This window comes from Jaculus jaculus, chromosome 5 (genome assembly GCF_020740685.1).
Source record: "Jaculus jaculus isolate mJacJac1 chromosome 5, mJacJac1.mat.Y.cur, whole genome shotgun sequence".
In the NCBI taxonomy this organism is placed as follows: domain Eukaryota; kingdom Metazoa; phylum Chordata; class Mammalia; order Rodentia; family Dipodidae; genus Jaculus; species Jaculus jaculus.
Genome location: NC_059106.1, coordinates 137,558,840 through 137,578,381, shown reverse-complemented (window position 1 = coordinate 137,578,381; position 19,542 = coordinate 137,558,840). Strand labels below are relative to the sequence as shown.

Below are 19,542 nucleotides of genomic sequence, written 5' to 3'. Positions count from 1 at the left end.
ATTTTCATTCAACCATGCTTTAAAATCTTTCGTGAGTTCTTTATTTTGGTTTTCAACTAATGCTTCCATTATTTTGTTCATGGCCTCATTGAGTTTGTTGAATATACTTGCCAGAGCTTCATTTTGGGGTTCTAAGGCTAGAGTTTCTTCTAGGTGTGCAATGGAGGCTTCCATTATGGGGCTAGATGAACTTGGTGGGGATATTTTGGCTTGCTGTTTTGTGTTCTTTGTTGCACTGGGATGTGTCCATCTTGAGGTCATTGTTTTGTCTTGCCAGAACTGTGATGATTAGTGTCTCTTGTTTGATTGCCTTGTTCAGGTTTGGACAAGGTAGGAGGGAGAAGGTGGGTGTACTCACAGGTTTTGACTGGGTACTCTAGAGTGTGAGGGGGTCTTTCTTGTGTACTCCACTCTCCTGGGAATTCTGGGTGGGGCCGTGAAGTGCCTGGCCAACTCAGTGACCAGAGGTCCTTGGTGGTGGGCTTGGCAGCACCAAGTGGTGGAAGGCAGGTGAGGGAATAGCAGGGGTCCTACTTGGGGGCTTGAACCTCAGTCATCATGATTAAGAGGCTTGTCTGTGTCGAGTTTGAGGCTGAGATGGTTGCAGGGGGATTCATGCTCCGAGCCTGCCACAAGATGCCTTATGTGAGGATCCGTTGGTTCCCTAACCACCCCTGGAGCTGCAGCCTACTCAATCCACATGTGCGCAGGTGCCCAGCCACCCTACACACGCTGCAGGGGAAGCGGGAGCCACCAGGGTTTCCAGCCACCTCACATGAGCCACCAGGAAACTGGAAGCTATGGTCTCCAGTCTCATACTCTTAACCCCATCCATCTTCCTCCCCTATCCTTTCAGGCCCTCCTATACTCCCAATTCAGTCAACCTCTGCTTCTCAGAGAACTAGGCCACCCCCATCTGCAAGTACCCTGCCCCCTGATCTCTGAGCATAGATGTCTCCACAGTAGATGCTCTATCTGTGTTTTTGATCTGACCAGCTCACCTGGTGAGAACCCATAACTCGGGGCTTGCTCTCTACAGTGCACGGCCTGGGAGCGAAGCATGTGTGAATGAGCCAGCCAGGAGACGCGGAGGCTCCAGCAGCCAGTTTGTGTTTGCGAATGTGTGATTCTGAAGCACAGCTAGGGTGGGAGGACTTTGGCCAGATCAAGAAAAGGAACTTTCTAGATTAGGTTGCAGGAGCTGGGATAGCAACAGATCAGAGTCCTTGTGAAGAAGTGTAAGAGAACACTAGCTTTTTAAAAAAGGCAGTTTCAGTTAGGGATTGAGGCCCAAAGAGAACCAAGATATGCCACCCCACATGCCACTAGGCCCTGGCACAAGAATGGAACGCTTGACAAAAATGGATTGAGACTGATCTACAGCGCCCCCTGCTGCCCACAGTCTGACCCAGATGGGCTGACCCTCGGGTCTATCCTCCAAATTTACTATCCAATTGGGTCTTCTTGCACACCTGAATCTGATGCTACAAAGGCTGCAGCCTTCCAGTCCCTCCCTCTCTCTGGACACATTCTCCCCTCCCCATGTGTGTGTGTGTGTGTGTGTGTGTGTGTGTGTGTGTGTGTGTGCGTGCATGTGTGTGTGTGTCTGGATTCTCTCTCATCTCTGCTTGGACATGTGTGAGTGGCTTCCCCTCTCATCCATCCTGGCTAGGTGGGTGGATACGACAGAATATTGTTTCTTGGTCTGGATGGTTTGTCTGCTTGCCCTTGCTTTATAATTTGGGGTACCTTCTCACTTTGATTACACACATGATTTTCCTCTGGCCTCTGAATCTACCACGTGTGTATTCTCACACTTTAAGATGTACCTCATGGGTGCTTTCTCTGACTCTGGGCCGGCTACCTGTGTAATTACTCTAAAATTGGGGTAACCATGAGTGTAACTCTCTTTATTATACTTTCTCTCTGCTATTCTTCCTTAAGTCACCACCAATTTGCCCTTTTAACTTTCTTTCATGGGAAAACTTGGTTGATGCTGGGAGGGGTCCTCCTAAGTCTCCCTACACAAACTCCTAGATCCTACTTTCTGTGAGCTTGTGGCTCCGCTCCAGTATTTTTCTTTTTCTTTTCTCTTTTTTCAAGGTAGGGTCTCACTCTGGTCCAGGCTGACCTGGAATTAACTGTGTAGTCTCAGGGTGGCCTCGAACCTATGATGATGCTCCTACCTCTACCTCCTGAGTGCTGGGATTAAAGACGTGCACCACCACACCCGGTGTTTTTCTAAAGGGTTCAATTTCTCTGAAGTAAACCTTGTAAACTATCCAATGTTTCCACATGAGAGCGCGTTTTCTACTCCCCACATGTTTAGCCTCTCTTCCTAGACCCAAGCCTCCCTTAAATAAAACCCACAATTTATGATTTCCCCCAAACTTAATAATTCATAATTTATCTTTCTTGAGTCTTTTATTAATTCTTTATTAAAGGTAGGACAGAACCCAAAACTTGGGGTTCATGACTTCTGGGAGACCCTTCCTGAACCCCAAACTACTGCATCACTTGTACCTCCAAAACAGGAATGCATCCTGGAGAGTAGGTCTCTGGGGAAAAAGCAGTAAGTGGTCATGTTTCCCCGGCATGGCGAAGGCAGAGAGGTGCTCACTGGTGTTCTGGGGGTCGCTGCAATTGCTGGAACTGTTACAGGAATGGGCCACTTTATAGAGGATGTCCCAGGGAACCTTTTCCCTGGGGACATGCAAACACATGTCTATTCATCTCAGATAGCGCACAGACGACAGAGCAAAGTATGTTTGCACCAGGACAAGTTCTGGTGAACCACTGAGTTTACTGGAGTTGCTGACAGGGCAGGATGAGAGGTTGCTTACAGGAGCAATGGGAGGCTAAAAGGCAGCTGCGTCACTGAGAAGCTCACCCCAGCACAGGTGACGACTCAGGGAGCTGTGTCTCAGCTCACTGCACAGCCTGCAGGCTTTCCCCAAGAAGTTGTTTACCCTCTTTATAACCTTAGAGAAGGGTCTTTTAGGTTTTAGCTCTACCAGACTTCGCAACATCTTGACTCCCTCTCCCCTCAGGAGGGAATATTTCAATTCAGAGAAAGTTGCTCCACAAGGTGGCCAGTCTTTCCCTCAACAGTTGTTTTCTTCCCTTATTTGGAGAGTGGTACTGTGACCTTTTAAATTTCAGTTTGCCCAGTCTTGTGGGCCTCTTGTCTTCCTCCTCCCTTCAGGAGGGAATGTGTAAATTTGGAGGAATTTGCTGCACAACAAAGGTTTTTGTGACCACCAAACTCCAGGAGAAAGGAGATGGCAAGGAGCCAAGCAATCTCCCGCAGCAGTTCTCAGCAAATACAGATTCACCATTTCCCAATGAAGAGTCATGATCACCAATGTACATCCAGCTGCCCATTGCATTTTTCTACTTGTTCCACTGAAATCATATGAAACTGACATTATTATAGGCTGAAAAAAGTGAACTACTATCAATTCGATTTGGTTAAATTGAATTATATTAATTCATTTTCTACTTCCTTGGGCTCAAGGTTCTGGGGTGGGTAAGTCCAGGGTTTGTGGGCACATTTGGAAGGACCCTGTGCTGCTTCATAACATGGCAGAAGGGTAAGGGGAGAGAAGGCAAGCTAGGAGAGAAGAGGGGCCCAAACTCTACTATGATCTCACCACCCCAAACTGCCGCATTGAAGTATTAAGGTTCCAACGCATGAATTTTTGAGGCACATGCTCAAACCATTATAGGTCAGTTGAATATATGCTTTGTGGGGTCTAAAGCTTATTTAATTTGTAGAATCTTTTTTTTTTTTAAATAATACCAAAACCAATCTTTTACAAATGCTATATATACATATCTCTTGGTACATTTTGTTAAAGCCTCTCTCTGGCTCCAAAAGGGGCGGGTTCTAAAGCAAACTTCATTATCAAAATTCTGACACCCAGAGAACCCAAGGTCTACATGTGGGTGGGCATGAGCGCACCTGTGTGTGTACAACCTGAACTCCTTGAAGACCATTTCTCTGGCTGAGACCCCCAGCTTCTTCCCGTGGCCACCAGGGAGAGGCACTCCCCTGAAACTGCAAATCGTCCCCATCCTCCCGGCTCCTTTGGCAATAATGCTAATTGTTCTCCTTAGGCCCAGCTCTCCCCTGAGGAGAGAGAGAGAGGAACAGGTGTGACGAGGCCTGCTCTGCAAGCTGTGGCCTCCCCTTTCAAAGAGATAAATGAGGGTGCAGCAGACAGAGGGTGTTGATAGTACCTACATCATACAGAAAAGCAAACTTATGTTCCCTCTGGAGCCACTGGCCCTATAGAAAATTCCAGTGGTGAAGACTAGCTAAAATTTTAGCTAGGAACATAAAATCTTTTTCTCTTAAATTCAATTTTATTCTTTTTGTTTTGTTTTTCGAGATAGGGTCTCATTCTAGTCCAGGCTGACCTGAAATTCACTCTGTAGTCTCAGGGTGGCCTTGAACTCATGAAGATCCTCCTACCTCTGCCTCCCAGGTGCTGGGATTAAAGGTGTGTGCCACCACGCCTGGCTCAATTTTATTCTTTTAAAAGGTTACTCTCTTATAACCCTTTCCTCTGCCCCCATTTCACTGAGAGTCATCTATGGGGTTATTGGTATTCATTGTGGGGTCCTGAAGGCCTCAGTCAGTCTCTGGAAGGGGATGAGACCATACCTCAGGCTAATCCTACCCACTCTTTGGCTCTTACCATCTTCCCACCCTTTATTCCCCAATATTCCCTGAACCTTAGCCAGCATGTTAGAAATCTGACTTAGTGTTGAATTCTCTGGACTTCTTTTTGAGGAGATTTGAGTGACCATAGAGTTTTCTGCCATGTTCTGGTTTCCAGGCCAGCAGTGAGGGTGGTACTTGTGTAATCTCCAGGGTCTTGGCAGATGTGGTCGAGTGACCCATGTTGTGGTAGGCTGTTTGTTGGCTATCTTTTCTTATTGTATTGATAGATCTTGGATCCATCCTCCATCTGTAAGATAAAACAGATTCTCCAGCCAAGAGTGAGAGCAGCTTGGATTAAAGGAGATAGGCATAGGTATTTGAGAGACTTTTTGATGTGTATACCCACTCTTAGCCACAGAGCAGTGGAGGTTCTCTCTGGAGTCTGTGAGTTTCCTGTCCAAGGGGTTATGAGTAGGTTTCCAGTTCCAGGTATGAGTTCTGTCCCACTGAGTGGGTCTCATGTCCAATCCAAGAGCAGTTGGTTATCTACATAGGCTGTGTGTCACAATTGCACCGGTGTGTACTTCTTGCCTGGATGGTTGATTTCATAACTTGCAGGATCTCCTGCTTATTCATGCATAAACATAACCATTATCCCATAGCAGGTCCCATGTCCCAGTGCTATGAGGGCTGGCCTAGAGGAAACTGGCTTCCCTTTCAGTTCCAATTTGGTCTCTTGATGTCCTGTGACTGTAGGCTATGATGTGAGAACATAAAATATAATTCATCTTTAATTCAGGATTGAGAATAGCATTGAACCAGTGTGTTGATTCCTCTGGGTCTGAGATCCCTTCTCCCTCAGTTCTCCTGGAACCAGGACGCCTTAGTCCATCTAACACCCATTGGCCTAGTCCACTGAGCTTTTCATCTAATGTTTTCAGAAAGACCAAGTGAACAAAGAAAGATAGGCCAGAAAAAATGGAAGGGAAGAAAATGACTCAGGAGATGGAGACTAACAGGAGTTAATTTATAAGAACTTTGTTGAATCTCTGCAGGATGTTAGAAACAACTAAGAGACTGGGGTATTGGGCTCCCGCTCTTAGACGACTCCAGTAAGATGTACAAATGAGTGTGGTATTGGACAGGACACAAGAGCTTTCCTGGAGGAAGGACCAATCTCCCGCTGCCTAGGCCTTCCCTCTGATGAGGACAGAAAATTCTACACTAGAGACTAGCTAAATGTTTAAATTAAAACCAGAAAATCTAATATATTTCGAATTCAGAACTGAGGATAGCATTAAACTGTGGCTTCCTCTGGTCTTTGTCCTCCCTTGCCCACTGATTCCACCTTTATAGCTGTGAGCTCCTGGAGCCAGCAGGGTCTGCTAGCATCCTCCTGGTGTGGGAAAATAATGGATACTTGATAAGCTCATATTTTTTCCCTCTTGTCCCCGAGGGTCTCATATAGGTCAAGTTGATCTAAAACTCAGGATCTTCCTACCTAAGCCTGGAGAGTGCTGGAATTACAGGTGTGAACCAACATACTTGCCTCTTGTTGGTAACATATTTGTGTATATCTCTGCAAATTTTAACTGCCATAGCAGGTTGAAATCCCATGATGATGATATATGCCTTCATGAAGTTATTTTTGTTTTAAAACCTAAAAAATATTTTATTTATTCATTTATTTGAGAGAGAGAGAGAAAGGGGAGAGAGAATGAGAGAGAGAGAGAGAGAGAGAGAGAGAGAGAGAGAGAGAGAGAGAGAGAATGGGTGTACCAGGGACTTCAGCCACTGCAAACGAACTCCTGATGCACATGCCACCTAGTGCATCTGGCTCACGTGGGTCCCAAAGAATTGATCCTTAGGCTTTGCAGGCAAGTGCCTTAACTGCTAAGCCATCTCTCTAGCCTGTTTTAAAACTTTTTATTGACATCTTCCAAGAATATAAACAAGGAGACTTCCGGTTAAGATGGCAGCGTAGGTACCACACCAAAGCAGCCTAGGGGGAAAAAGGCCAAAAAAACTCAGCAAAATACACGCTTTTACTAAAAAGTGAGGTGTATAGGAAATTGAGGCGGCAGCGGAGAAGCAGAAGAGTTATAGAGCATCCAGAGCCCGCACAGGCAGGAAAAGCGGCTCCAGCGGCTCAGGCAGCTCGGCCAAACGCCGCAGCCGCGGCGCAGCAGAAAACCGCCAGACCAGCTCGAGCGGCAGGAAAAGCCAGGTGCGGGATTTTCCCCTCACACCAACTCGGGAAACGTGAGGGGAGAGCGGCAGTGAGCAGGGGAGGAGAAGACCGCGAAGTAGAACACGTGGAGCAGCGAGAGATCCAGAGCAGCCGCGGCTCCCTCCCCTCCCCCACCGCCTGAGCCCAGCTCCAGCGAACACAGCAGCGGCCCGGGACCCGGCCACGCCAACTTGGGCTGACAGCGGGACCCAAGCAGGAGCAGAGTTCGGCAGCAACTTCAGCGGCTCCAGCACCGGTACCAGCGGCCCCAGCAGCAGCGGACCCAGGAGCGGCAGCAGCGGCAGATCCCGCAGCAGCGGCTTCGGGGGGAGCAGCGGCGGTGGTCACGGCAGCGGCAGCTTCAGCAGCGGTGGTGGCTCCGGTGGTGGCAGCTATAGGAGCAGCAGAGGCAGCAGCAGCGGCTCGGTTTGCCCCGTAGGAAAAGCAAGTGCCCAGCGCCAGAAATCAGAACAGCAGCCCGACGACCCAGGCAGCAACTTGACTGAGACCAAAATCACCCAAGGTAACTGGGATTGCACCAGGGAAGGGTCTCACTTGGTCACAAGCTGACTTGGATCCCTCAACAGACCAGAAATCTAAACCTCTTTGTTGATAGAAGATCTGGTCATTATAATAACTACTCTTGCATACATACTGGGGGCTGTTTTTGATGGAATGTGTACAGTGTTTAGTTAAATTTTAGAATCTACCTGTATTTTATTCCACTCAGCCTGCTTGAATACTCCTATAGCAGGGAATCTCAACCCCTAAGAACATCTTTGTAGATACTCTGAGAGTCTTAAGAGCCACACCTAATACCTTAAGGTCCTACCCTGAAAATATATTACATCAAATCAATTGATACAGCTAAGAATACACAGCTAGCTGGAAAATCCAAGCATAAACTTAATCCAAGATGCAAAAATATATACATTATAACACAAGAAACACTAAAAAGCAAGATGATATAAATCCACCTAAAAGTATTAATGCATCAGAAATGTCCTCCAGAGAGAAAGAGTTAGAGGAAATGCCTGAGAAAGAGTTCAAAAGAATAATTATAAATATGTTCAAAGAGGTCAAAGAACACATGAAAACAATCAAGGAAGAAATCAAAGAGGAAATCAAAGAGGAAATCAAAGGAATCAAAGAAGAGGCAGGACACCAATTTAATGAAATAAAGAAGGCAATACAAGACATAAATAGGGAAATAGAAATAATAAAGAAAAACCAGTCAGAATTACTAGCAATGAAGAACACAGTTAACGAAATAAAAAACTCTGTAGAAAATCTCACCAGTAGGATGGATGAGGGAGAGGACAGAATATCTAAGCTAGAAGACCAGGTGGCAGACCTAATGCAGTCCAACAAAGAGAAAGACAAACTTATAGAAAAGTATGAGTGGGAATTTCAAGATATTCGGGACACTATGAAAAGATCCAATATAAGAATTCAGGGCATAGTAGAAGGAGAAGAACTCCACTCCAGAGGCATAGTAGGCATCTTCAACAAAATCATAGAGGAAAATTTCCCCCAAATTGGGAAAGAGGTGCCAATACAGATACAGGAAGCCTTTAGAACCCCAGCCAGACAAAACCCAGAAAGAACCTCCCCTCGCCATATTATAATCAAACTTCCAAACACACAAACCAAAGAAAAATTATTGAAAGCAGTTAGAGAGAAAAATCAAGTTACCTACAAAAGCAAGCTCATCAGGATTACAGCAGATTATTCAACACAAACTTTTAAAGCCAGAAGGGCTTGGAGTGATATATTCCAAGTTCTGAAAGATAACAACTGTCAACCAAGGTTACTTTATCCTGCAAAGTTATCCATTCAAATAGATGGAGAAATAAAGACATTCCATGACAAAAGCAGGTTAAAGGAGTATTTGAAGACAAAACCAGCTCTACAGAAAATACTTGATAGAATCCTCCATGCTGAAGAAAAGGAAAAGCACACATATAAGGAACCTAGAAAAAACAAGCTATACTCAAATACCAGTTAACAGAAGAGAGCACAGGTAGAACCAGTAACACACACACACACACACACACAAAAAAATGGCAAACATAAATACACACCTTTCAATAATATCTCTTAATATCAACGGTCTCAATGCCCCAACGAAAAGACATAGATTTGCAGACTGGGTTAAAAAGCAGGATCCTACAATTTGTTGTCTCCAAGAAACTCACCTTTCTACAAAGGATAGACATTATCTTAGGGTGAAAGGTTGGAAGACGGTGTTTCAAGCAAATGGGCCTAGAAAACAAGCAGGGGTTGCTATCCTAATATCAGACAGGGTAGACTTTAGTCCGACGTTAGTCAAGAAAGATAAGGAAGGTCACTTTATATTGATTAAGGGCACACTCCAACAAGAGGACATAACAATCCTAAACATATATGCACCTAACATGGGGGCTCCCAAATTCGTCAAACAAACACTATTAGAACTAAGGTCACCGATAACACCAAACACAGTGGTGGTGGGTGACTTTAACACCCCACTCTCATCAATTGACAGGTCATCCAGGGAAAGAATAAACAGAGAGGCATCTGGACTAAATGAGGTCATAGAAGGAATGGACCTAACAGATATATACAGGACATTTCATCCAAAGGCTGCAGAATATACATTCTTTTCAGCAGCACATGGAACATTCTCTAAAATAGACCATATATTAGGACATAAAGCAAATCTTAACAAATTCAGGAAAATTGAAATAATTCCTTGCATTCTATCTGACCACAATGGAATTAAACTACAAGTCAGTAGCAAGAAAGGCTATAGAGCATACACAAAATCATGGAAACTAAACAATACACTACTAAATGATGAGTGGGTCAATGAAGAAATCAAAAAGGAAATCAAAAAATTTATAGAGTCAAATGATAATGAGAACACAACATACCAAAATCTCTGGGACACAATGAAGGCAGTTCTAAGAGGTAAATTTATAGCCTTAAGTGCCTATATTAAGAAATTAGAAAGGTCGCAAGTAAACGACCTAATGCTTCACCTTAAAGCCTTGGAAAAAAAAGAACAAGGCAAACCAAAAATCAGTACACGGGAAGAAATAATAAAGATTAGGGCAGAAATTAATGAAATAGAAACAAAAAGAACAATCCAAAGAATTAATGAAACAAAGAGTTGGTTCTTTGAAAGGATAAACAAGATTGATAAACCCTTAGCAAATCTGACCAAAAGAAAGAGAGAAGAGACACAAATTAATAAAATCAGAGATGAACAAGGCAACATCACAACAGATTCCAGAGAAATTCAAAAAATCATAGGGACATACTACAAAAGCATATACTCCACAAAGTATGAAAATCTGAAAGAAATGGATGATTTCCTTGATCTATATGACCTACCTAAATTAAATCAAAATGAGATTAATCACTTAAATAGACCTATAACAAACATGGAGATCCGAACAGTTATCAATAATCTCCCAACTAAAAAAAGCCCAGGCCCGGATGGATTCACTGCTGAATTTTACCAGACTTTTAAGGAAGAGCTAACACCATTGCTTCTTAAGATTTTCCAGGAAATAGAAAAAGAAGGAATTCTACCAAACTCCTTCTATGAGGCCAGCATCACCCTGATACCAAAACCAGGCAAAGATAGAACAAAAAAAGAAAATTACAGACCAATCTCCCTCATGAACATAGATGCAAAAATTCTCAACAAAATATTGGCAAACAGAATACAAGAGTATATCAAAAAGATCATTCATCCTGACCAAGTAGGCTTTATCCCAGAGATGCAGGGATGGTTCAACATACGCAAATCTATAAATGTAATACATTACATAAACGGGTTGAAGGACAAAAATCACATGATCATCTCATTAGATGCAGAGAAAGCATTTGACAAAATCCAACATCCCTTCATGATAAAAGTCCTACAGAGACTGGGAATAGAAGGAACATATCTCAATATAATAAAGGCTATTTATGACAAGCCTACAGCCAACATATTACTAAATGGGGAAAAACTGGAAGCTTTTCCACTAAAATCAGGAACAAGACAAGGGTGTCCACTGTCCCCACTTTTATTTAATATAGTTTTGGAAGTCTTAGCCATAGCAATAAGGCAAGAGACACACATAAAAGGGATACAAATTGGAAAGGAAGAAATCAAGTTATCATTATTTGCAGATGACATGATTCTATACATAAAGGACCCTAGAGACTCTACTAGCAAGCTGTTAGAGCTGATCAAAACCTACAGCAATGTAGCAGGATACAAAATAAATACACAGAAATCAGTAGCCTTCATATATGCTAACAACAAACACACAGAGGATGAAATCAGAGAATCACTCCCATTCACAATTGCATCAAAAAAAATAAAATACCTTGGAATAAACCTAGCCAAGGAAGTAAAGAATCTATACAATGAGAACTTTAAAACACTCAAGCGAGCAATTGCAGAAGACACTAGAAAGTGGAGAAACATCCCTTGTTCCTGGATTGGAAGAATCAATATCGTGAAAATGGCAATCTTACCTAAAGCAATCTACAGATTTAATGCAATCCCTATCAAAATTCCAAAGGCTTTCTTCATGGAAATAGAGAAAACAATCCAAAAATTCATTTGGAATCACAAAAAACCTCGAATATCTAAAATAATACTGAGCAACAAAAAAGAGGCTGGTGGTATCACCATACCTGATTTTAACCTATACTACAGAGCCATAGTAACAAAAACAGCATGGTACTGGCACAAAAACAGACATGTAGATCAGTGGAACAGAATAGAGGACCCAGATGTAAGCCCAAGTAGCTATAGCCACCTGATAGTCGATAAAAATGCCAAAAATACTCATTGGAGAAGAGACAGCCTCTTCAGCAAATGGTGTTTTGAAAACTGGATAAATATCTGCAGAAGGATGAAAATAGATTCTTCTCTCTCGCCATGCACAAGAATTAAGTCCAAATGGATTAAAGACCTTAACATCAGACCGGAAACTTTGAAACTGCTAGAGGAAAAAGTAGGGGAAACCCTTCAACATATTGGTCTTGGCAAAGACTTTCTGAATACAACCCCAATTGCTCAGGCAATAAAACCACAGATTAACCACTGGGACCTAATGAAATTACAAAGATTTTGCACCGCAAAGGACACAGTGAAAAAAGCAAAGAGGCAACCTACAGAATGGGAAAAAATCTTCGCCAGCTATATATCTGATAGAGGATTAATATCTAGGATATACAAAGAACTCAAAAAGTTAAATAATAAGGAATCAAACAAGCCAATCAAAAAATGGGCTATGGAGCTAAATAGAGAGTTCTCAAAGGAAGAAATACGAATGGCATATAAGCACCTACAAAAATGTTCTACGTCACTAGTCATCAGGGAAATGCAGATTAAAACTACATTGAGATTCCATCTCACTCCTGTCAGATTGGCCACCATCATGAAAACAAATGATCATAAATGTTGGCGGGGATGTGGAAAAAAAGGAACCCTTCTGCACTGCTGGTGGGAATGCAATCTGGTCCAGCCATTGTGGAAAACAGTGTGGAGGTTCCTAAAGCAGCTAGAGATTGATCTACCATATGACCCAGCTATAGCACTCCTAGGCATATATCCAAAGGACTCATCTCATTTCCTTAGAAGTACATGCTCAACCATGTTTATTGCTGCTCAATTTATAATAGCTGGGAAATGGAACCAGCCTAGATGTCCCTCAACAGATGAGTGGATAATGAAGATGAGGTACATTTATACAATGGAGTTCTACTCAGCGGTAAAGAAAAATGAAGTTATGAAATTTGCAGAAAAATGGATGGACCTGGAAAGTATTATACTAAGTCAGGTAACCCAGGCCCAGAAAGCCAAGCGCCACATGTTCTCTCTCATATGTGGATCCTAGTTACAGATGACTGGACTTCTGTGTGAGAATGAAAATACTTAGTAGCAGAGGCCAGTAAGTTGAAAAGGAGACATAAAGGGTGGAGAAAGGAAGGGAGGAGGATACTTAATAGGTTGATATTGTATATATGTAATTACAATGATTGTAATGGGGAGGTAATATGATGGAGAATGGAATTTCAAACGGGAAAGTGTGGGGGTGGGGAGGGAGGGAATTACCATGGGATATATTTTATAATCATGAAAAATGTTAATAAAAATTAAAAATAAATAAATAAAATAAAAAGAAAGAAAAAAAAACATATAAACCTACAGAACAAAAAAAAAAAATAAATTAAAAAAAATAAAAATAAAGCCCAAACATTGAAAAGACAAAAAAAAAAAAAAAAAAATTGAGAAAAAAAAGAAATTGCAACATGGTCTCTTGTTTTGGAAATGGCCATGGGCAGCGTGAAGCGGGTTTGCTGGTTTGCCTGCATGGAGACCTGATGGAGCCTTCAGGATGAACCATGGGTTGCAGTGGACTGGGACCACAAGATGGCTGCTAAGGAGAACTGCCAGCCCCAGTGAAGTTTCCCAGGACTGTGAGTAGCCTAGCTGGAGATGTGGAATTGGAATTCCAGAGACTTGTTGCTGGTTAGAATGATCAGACTTGGATATTTGTCACTGACTAGAGTTGTTGGACTTGGAGCTACAGAGTTTGGTGTTTGCCCTATTTAAATCATGTATTGCTTGAGTATTTCTTTGCTATGCCCAATGCCATCTTTTGCAGTATGAATGTTTATCCTGTGCCATTATGGGTCTGGGGAGATTTTTTGGGATTATGGCCCAGTTAAAAGATCTTGGACTATAGGGATGTATGAACATCATTGGACTTGATTAAAAACTGGGGACTTTTAAAGTTGGATGAATGCATTGCATTTTACATGTATGGCTTTCAGTTTGTGGGGCGAGCGGCAGAATGTGGTGATTTGATTCAGGTGTCCCCCATAAACTTAGGTGTTCTGAATGCCAAGTTTCCAGCTGATGGAGATTTGGGAATTAATACTTCCTGGAGGCAGTGTATTGTTGGGAGCGGGCTTATGGGAGTTATAGCCAGCTTTCCCATACCAGTGTTGGGCACAAGCTCCTGTCCCTGTTGTCCACCTTATGTGGGCCAGGGAGTGATGTTCACCATCTGCTCATGCCATCGTTTTCCCCTGTCATAATGGAGCTTCCCCTCAAGCCTATAAGCCAAAATAAACCTCTTTTTCCCACAAAAAAAAAAGAATATAAACAACATACCATGATCATAATCCCCTACCCAAACTCTCCCTTTACCTAGTCTCAAATTCCCCCTCCACCGAATCCCTTCTTTCCGAATAGTCTCTCTTCTATTTTGATGTCATAATTTTATTTATTTATTTATTTGGAGAGTGACAGACAAAGAAGGAGAGAGAGAGAGAGAGAGAGAGAGAGAGAGAGGGAGGGAGGGAGGGAGAGAGGGAGAGAGAGAGAGAGAGAATGGGCGTGCCAGGGCCTCCAGCCACTGCAAACGAACTCCAGATGCATGCGCCCCCTTGTGCATCTGGTTAACATGGGTCTTGGGGAATCCAGCCTCGAACCGGGGTCCTTAGGCTTCACAGGCAAGCGCTTAACAGCTAAGCCATCTTTCCAGCCCCATAGTTTTATTTTTTACCCCCTGTCATGCAGGTCTTGTGGAGGTAGTGTTGGGCACTGTAAGGTCATGAATCCCATGGCCCCTTTTTGTCTGGAAGACAGTATTGCAAAGCACTCCTCCCCTTCTTTTGTCTCATAATTATTTTATTTTATTTTATTTTTTTGTTTTTTCGAGGTAGGGTCTCACTCTGGTCCAGGCTGACCTGGAATTAACTCTGTCATCTCAGGGTGGCCTTGAACTCATGGCAATCCTCCTACTTCTGCCTCCCAAGTGCTGGGATTAAAGGCGTGTGCCACCACGCCAGGCTTGGCTCATAATAATAACAATTATTTTTTTTTTGGGGGGGGTTTTGGGGTAGGGTCTCACACAAGTCCAGGCTGACCTGGAATTCACTCTGTCGTCTCAGGGTGGCCTTGAACTCACGGCGATCCTTCTATCTCTGCCTCCCGAGTGCTGGGATTAAAGGCGTGCGCCACCACGCCCGGCTCATAATTATTTTTAAAACATGTTTTAAAAAGATTTTATTTGAGCAGCAACATTTCCCAGTTGGAAGAAAAGTGGCGACGTTTTCTACAGAGATAGCACGGACCAAAAATCAAGCAGATTTGAGACCCGCACCGCAGCTCTTAACAAGAAAGAGGAAAGGTCTTCTGCACATAAGGAAGAAGCCTGCGAACTGCCAGTGAACGAGAACGGTTCAGAGCCTTCCTGCCGCCTCCAGCAGCTAAGCAGGAAAAGAGGAGAAAGTGTTTCCAGCCCCTCACTTCCTCTGAAACCTCCAGTGGAACTAAAAAAAGCCACTTCTACTCACAAGAAGAATAAAAATCAGAGAGACAGTGTTAATGTGTGTGTGTGTGGGAGATGAGCACACAAGGGTCGTGCATGTCCTTGTGAATAAAGAAAACATCGGGAACCTGCCAAAGAATTTTAGAAAGAATGTGGATGTGGTTTGTGTGGATATGAGGCAAGGGCAAAAGGCAGGAAAGTCAGGAGTCACTGACACCGAGCCCCCTGAACATGACTCACAGGAACTGCACAGTCGCATTAGGGACAGAAAGCGTAAACAGAGCCGGGCGTGGTGGCGCATGCCTTTAATCCCAGCATTTGGGAGGCAGAGGTAGGAGGATCACCGTGAGTTTGAGGCCATCCTGAGACTACATAGTGAATTCCTGGTCAGCCTGGACTAGAGTGAGATCCTACCTTGAAAAAAAAGAAAGAAAGAAAGAAAGAAAGAAAGAAGGAGTAAACAGCTTCGGAGGAAAGTGGAAAGTTGCGTCCCGGAACGCGCGCAGGAGAGCCAGCCCGGGAGCGTCGCCCCGCCACAGTCACTTGTGCAGAAACCCTCGCCTGCCACGGAGCTAGAACAGAAGGTCCCAGAATCGACAGCGTCTTCAGGTGGCCACAAATCTAAGGAGAAAACGTATCCAGTAACCAAGAATCAGAGGCCACACCTGACAGTCTTGATGACCCAGACCCAGGAAAGGCTGCGACTGGAGGAGAAGACCACGAAGTACTTAACAGGGCCGAGGGATCCAGGATTGTAAAGAAAAAGTCTAAGAAAAGGAAGCGAGCATGTGTCGGAATCGCCACCCCCGGCGATGACATTTCAGTGTCTGATAACGAGGCAGAGAGTGCGCCCCCTCGCTCACCCCAAGACCATGGTATCTGGGTGGAAGAAGAGGGCCACAGGCCAAAGGAGGCGAAGACGCAGCACCGTTTGGGAGAGAAGGCTGAAAAGAGATGCGGAGGTTGGAACCTACAGATGAAGGAGGAAGCAATTTGGAATCAGCTGGAGGTTCTGCAGCGAGATGCTTACCTGGAGATGGGAGAGATTCGGAGGAGGCCGGTGTGGATTTGGGCACCGCAGTGAGGCAGCTGCAAGAGTTGATTCTGGACATCAAGGAAAGGGCTCCCGCCACAATCAAGCGAGTGTATCGATGGCCTGGGGCCGTTCAAAGAATTTAAAGGACAGGGTGCTGCTATTAGATTTGGCTAGTTTTCTGTCAAGGAAAATAGGCAGATAGAGAAAAATGCCCAAGAATTCCTGTGCTTGATGGGGACTGAGAACGCAGACAAGCTGCTTTGCACAGACACATACCCGGAAGAAAAGTGATCACCAACTTAAAACGAATACACGTCGGGGAAGATATCGCCCAGCTCTGGAAGCTTGTGTATTATCGGGCGAAGAAAATATTTGATGTGAATAATTACAAAGACAGGGACAGTGAAGGAGATACTGAGAAACTGAAGACGTGCCAGTCCCTCCATGGCAATGACAGGAAAAAGATTGGGGTGTTGGCTGCCTGAAGCAGCCTGTCTGTCCCCGAAAGTTCTCCCAGATTGGCAGTCAAAGAAACCATGGTGCTTTGAGTAAGGTGGAAGCCCAGAAACTAATCAAGGCTGTAGAAGTGATTCTGAGGAAAATGTCCCCTCAGGAATTGAAAGAATTGGATTCTAAACTGCAAGAGCATCCTGAAAGTCACCAGTCGATTGTTCGTGGAAAATCCGCACCAGGGCATATGGTGGGTTGAAGTGGATGCTGAACTGGAAACCAGAAACTGGGTGCAATGCAAAAGTAAGTGGACAGAAATCCTGACCGAGAGAACGACTCACGGTGGCTTCGTGTACGGGGGAGTCACTGCTCTGCAGGCCGAATCAGCCTCGTTGAGAAGCTGTAAGGACTAAATGTGCAATATGCTAGTGAAATCCACTGGGAAGATCTTGCCAGTGCCGTAAGTGATGCTCCTCCATCTTATGTTCAAACCAAATTTTATAAGCTGAAAGCTGCTTGTGCTCCCTTTTGGCAGAAGAACGCTTTCCCAGAGATCATTGACTACTTGTATGAGACCAGTCTGCCTTTGCTCAAAGGAAGATAAACAAGGCCTGGAGAGATGGTTTAGCAGTTAAGGCATTTGCCTGCAAAGCCAAAGGATCCCGGTTTGATTCCCCAGGACCCTCGTTAGCCAGATATGCACAAGAGGCTGCATGTGTCTGGAATTTATTTGCAGTGGCTGGAGGCCCTGACGCGCCCATTCTCTCCCTCAAATAAATAAGATAAGATACATTAAAAAAAAAAAAAGAAAAGTCGAACAAGAAAATGGAGAAACAAGGCACTGAAGTCCAGACACCCTCAGCACCTAAAGAAGACTTCTTGTTTAAAGCTATCTTTCACTGTGATGGAGCGAGGGCGCAGCTGAGCAGAGCAGCTCAGATGTGCAGTGTCAGTGCAGATAAGTGTCAGATGGGCGTGTGAGTCCACTCTCCCTTCAGACTGGTTTCTGTGACTTCCGCCTCTCACTGTGCACATCTCGTCTCTTGAGTAGGCTGCTGGTGGTCATAAATCACACCTCTCACATGAGGTGTCCTCTGGAAGCAAGTCACTGAATTTATGTAGTGTTGATCTGGTTCTCTGTCTTGCTTATTCAAAAACAGGTCCTTAATTAGGCTTGTTGGAAGAGGCTGAAGGTTCAGGCACAACTATTGGCTTCTCAAAAGCCATCTGAAAGATGCAATCTTTGGTCAGAAATGCAAAACCACTGTAGGTCTTTCAAATAAGAGAATTTACTATAGGGATTTAGGTAACAACAACAACAAAAAAAGCCAGGCACACATCTATAACCCCAGCTCAGGAGCCAGAGGCAGGACAGTTTCAGGTTCAAGGCCAGCCTGGGCTGCAGAGTAAGCCCTTCTGTCAACCACATAGAGACTGTTAAATGGGACAGCGATGGATTGTCCAAACACAGGCACCACAGGGAGGTTGTTGCAGGCCCTACACAGCAACCTCAATGCCTCCAGGTGCCTCCACAAACCCTGGGCTGTTGCTGCTGCTCTTATAAGAGCTTATGTCCACTCTCTCCAGGAACCTGTGTGTTCATGGGACACTGCAGTTTCTGCCTCTTCCTGCCTTCTAATCTCTCACAGTGCCCCACGTGGGCCGTCTCTCACTCTGCGAGGAAGTCTGGGACATCAAGTGTTCGCGCTCCTGGCCTGTCTGTACAGGGGAGAGCCGCAGAAGGAAATATGCCCCATGGAGGGTAGGTTCACTGTCCCCTGAGTGCTTTCAGGGTCATTCGTGTCTGTCAGGATGTGGGCTGATTAATCTGCAATGGACGTGTGTTTCCAGACCTGCCACAGTGGGAGAAGGAAGCCCTTAAACAAGTATGGCATGGGAGTCTTATGTCCCACACTTGTGTTCCTCATCACATCTCACTGGATTGTGCAAATACACAGAACATGTTTAGTAACTAATCAGACCTGGTGGTGCTTGGCCTGTAATTTCAGCACTTGGGAGCAGGAGGTGGGAGGATCGGGAATTCAAGGTCATTCTTGGCTATATTGAGGCCAGCCTGGGCTACATGTGACCCTGGTCAAAAAACAAGCAAGGGGGCTGAAGAGATGGCTTAGTGGTTAAGGCATTTGCCTACAAAGCCAAAGGATCCCGGTTCAATTGTCCAGGACCCACATAAGCCAGATGCACAAGGGGGTGCATGCATCCGGAGTTTGTTTGCAGTGGTTGGAGGTCCTGGCGCGCCCATCCTCTCTCTCTCTCTCCCCACCTTCTCTCTATCAAATAAATAAGTAAAATATTTAAAAAGAACAAACAAGGGCTGGAGAGATGGCTTATTGGTTAAGGCACTTACCTTCAAAGCCTACAGACCCAGGTTTGATTCCCCAGTACCCATGTAAGCCAGATGCACATGGCATCAGGAGTTCGTTTACAGTTGCTAGAGGCCTTGGCATGCCCATTCTCTCTCTCTCTCTCTGCTTCTTTCTCTCAAGTAAATAAATAAAAATAAGATATTTTTTAAAAAACAGACAACAAGCAAACAACAACTTATGGGAATGAATATTGTGTTGGTAAGCATTTCTCCTTTAGTTAGCTCCTTCTGTCCCTCTTAGAGGACAATTAGTAAAATACATCAAAACCCGAAGCACTTATATCTTCTGTGACAATGGTTTCATTTCCAATAATTAATCTTAAAGAAACAGACCTAATGTATAAAATACCATATTTGTAAGAGAGAAAATATGTAAATGCTCCTTAATAAGAATTTTGTTAGGTCATGGTGTATTCATAGAATGGAATGTCATATGGT

The 19,542-nt window shown here is 44.2% G+C and overlaps 1 pseudogene; it reads left to right on the top strand.

Annotated features, from left to right (window-relative positions):
* Positions 1 to 558: 558 nt before the first annotated feature.
* LOC101603770 lies at positions 559 to 17,680 on the top strand (annotated as a pseudogene).
* Positions 17,681 to 19,542: the final 1,862 nt, after the last annotated feature.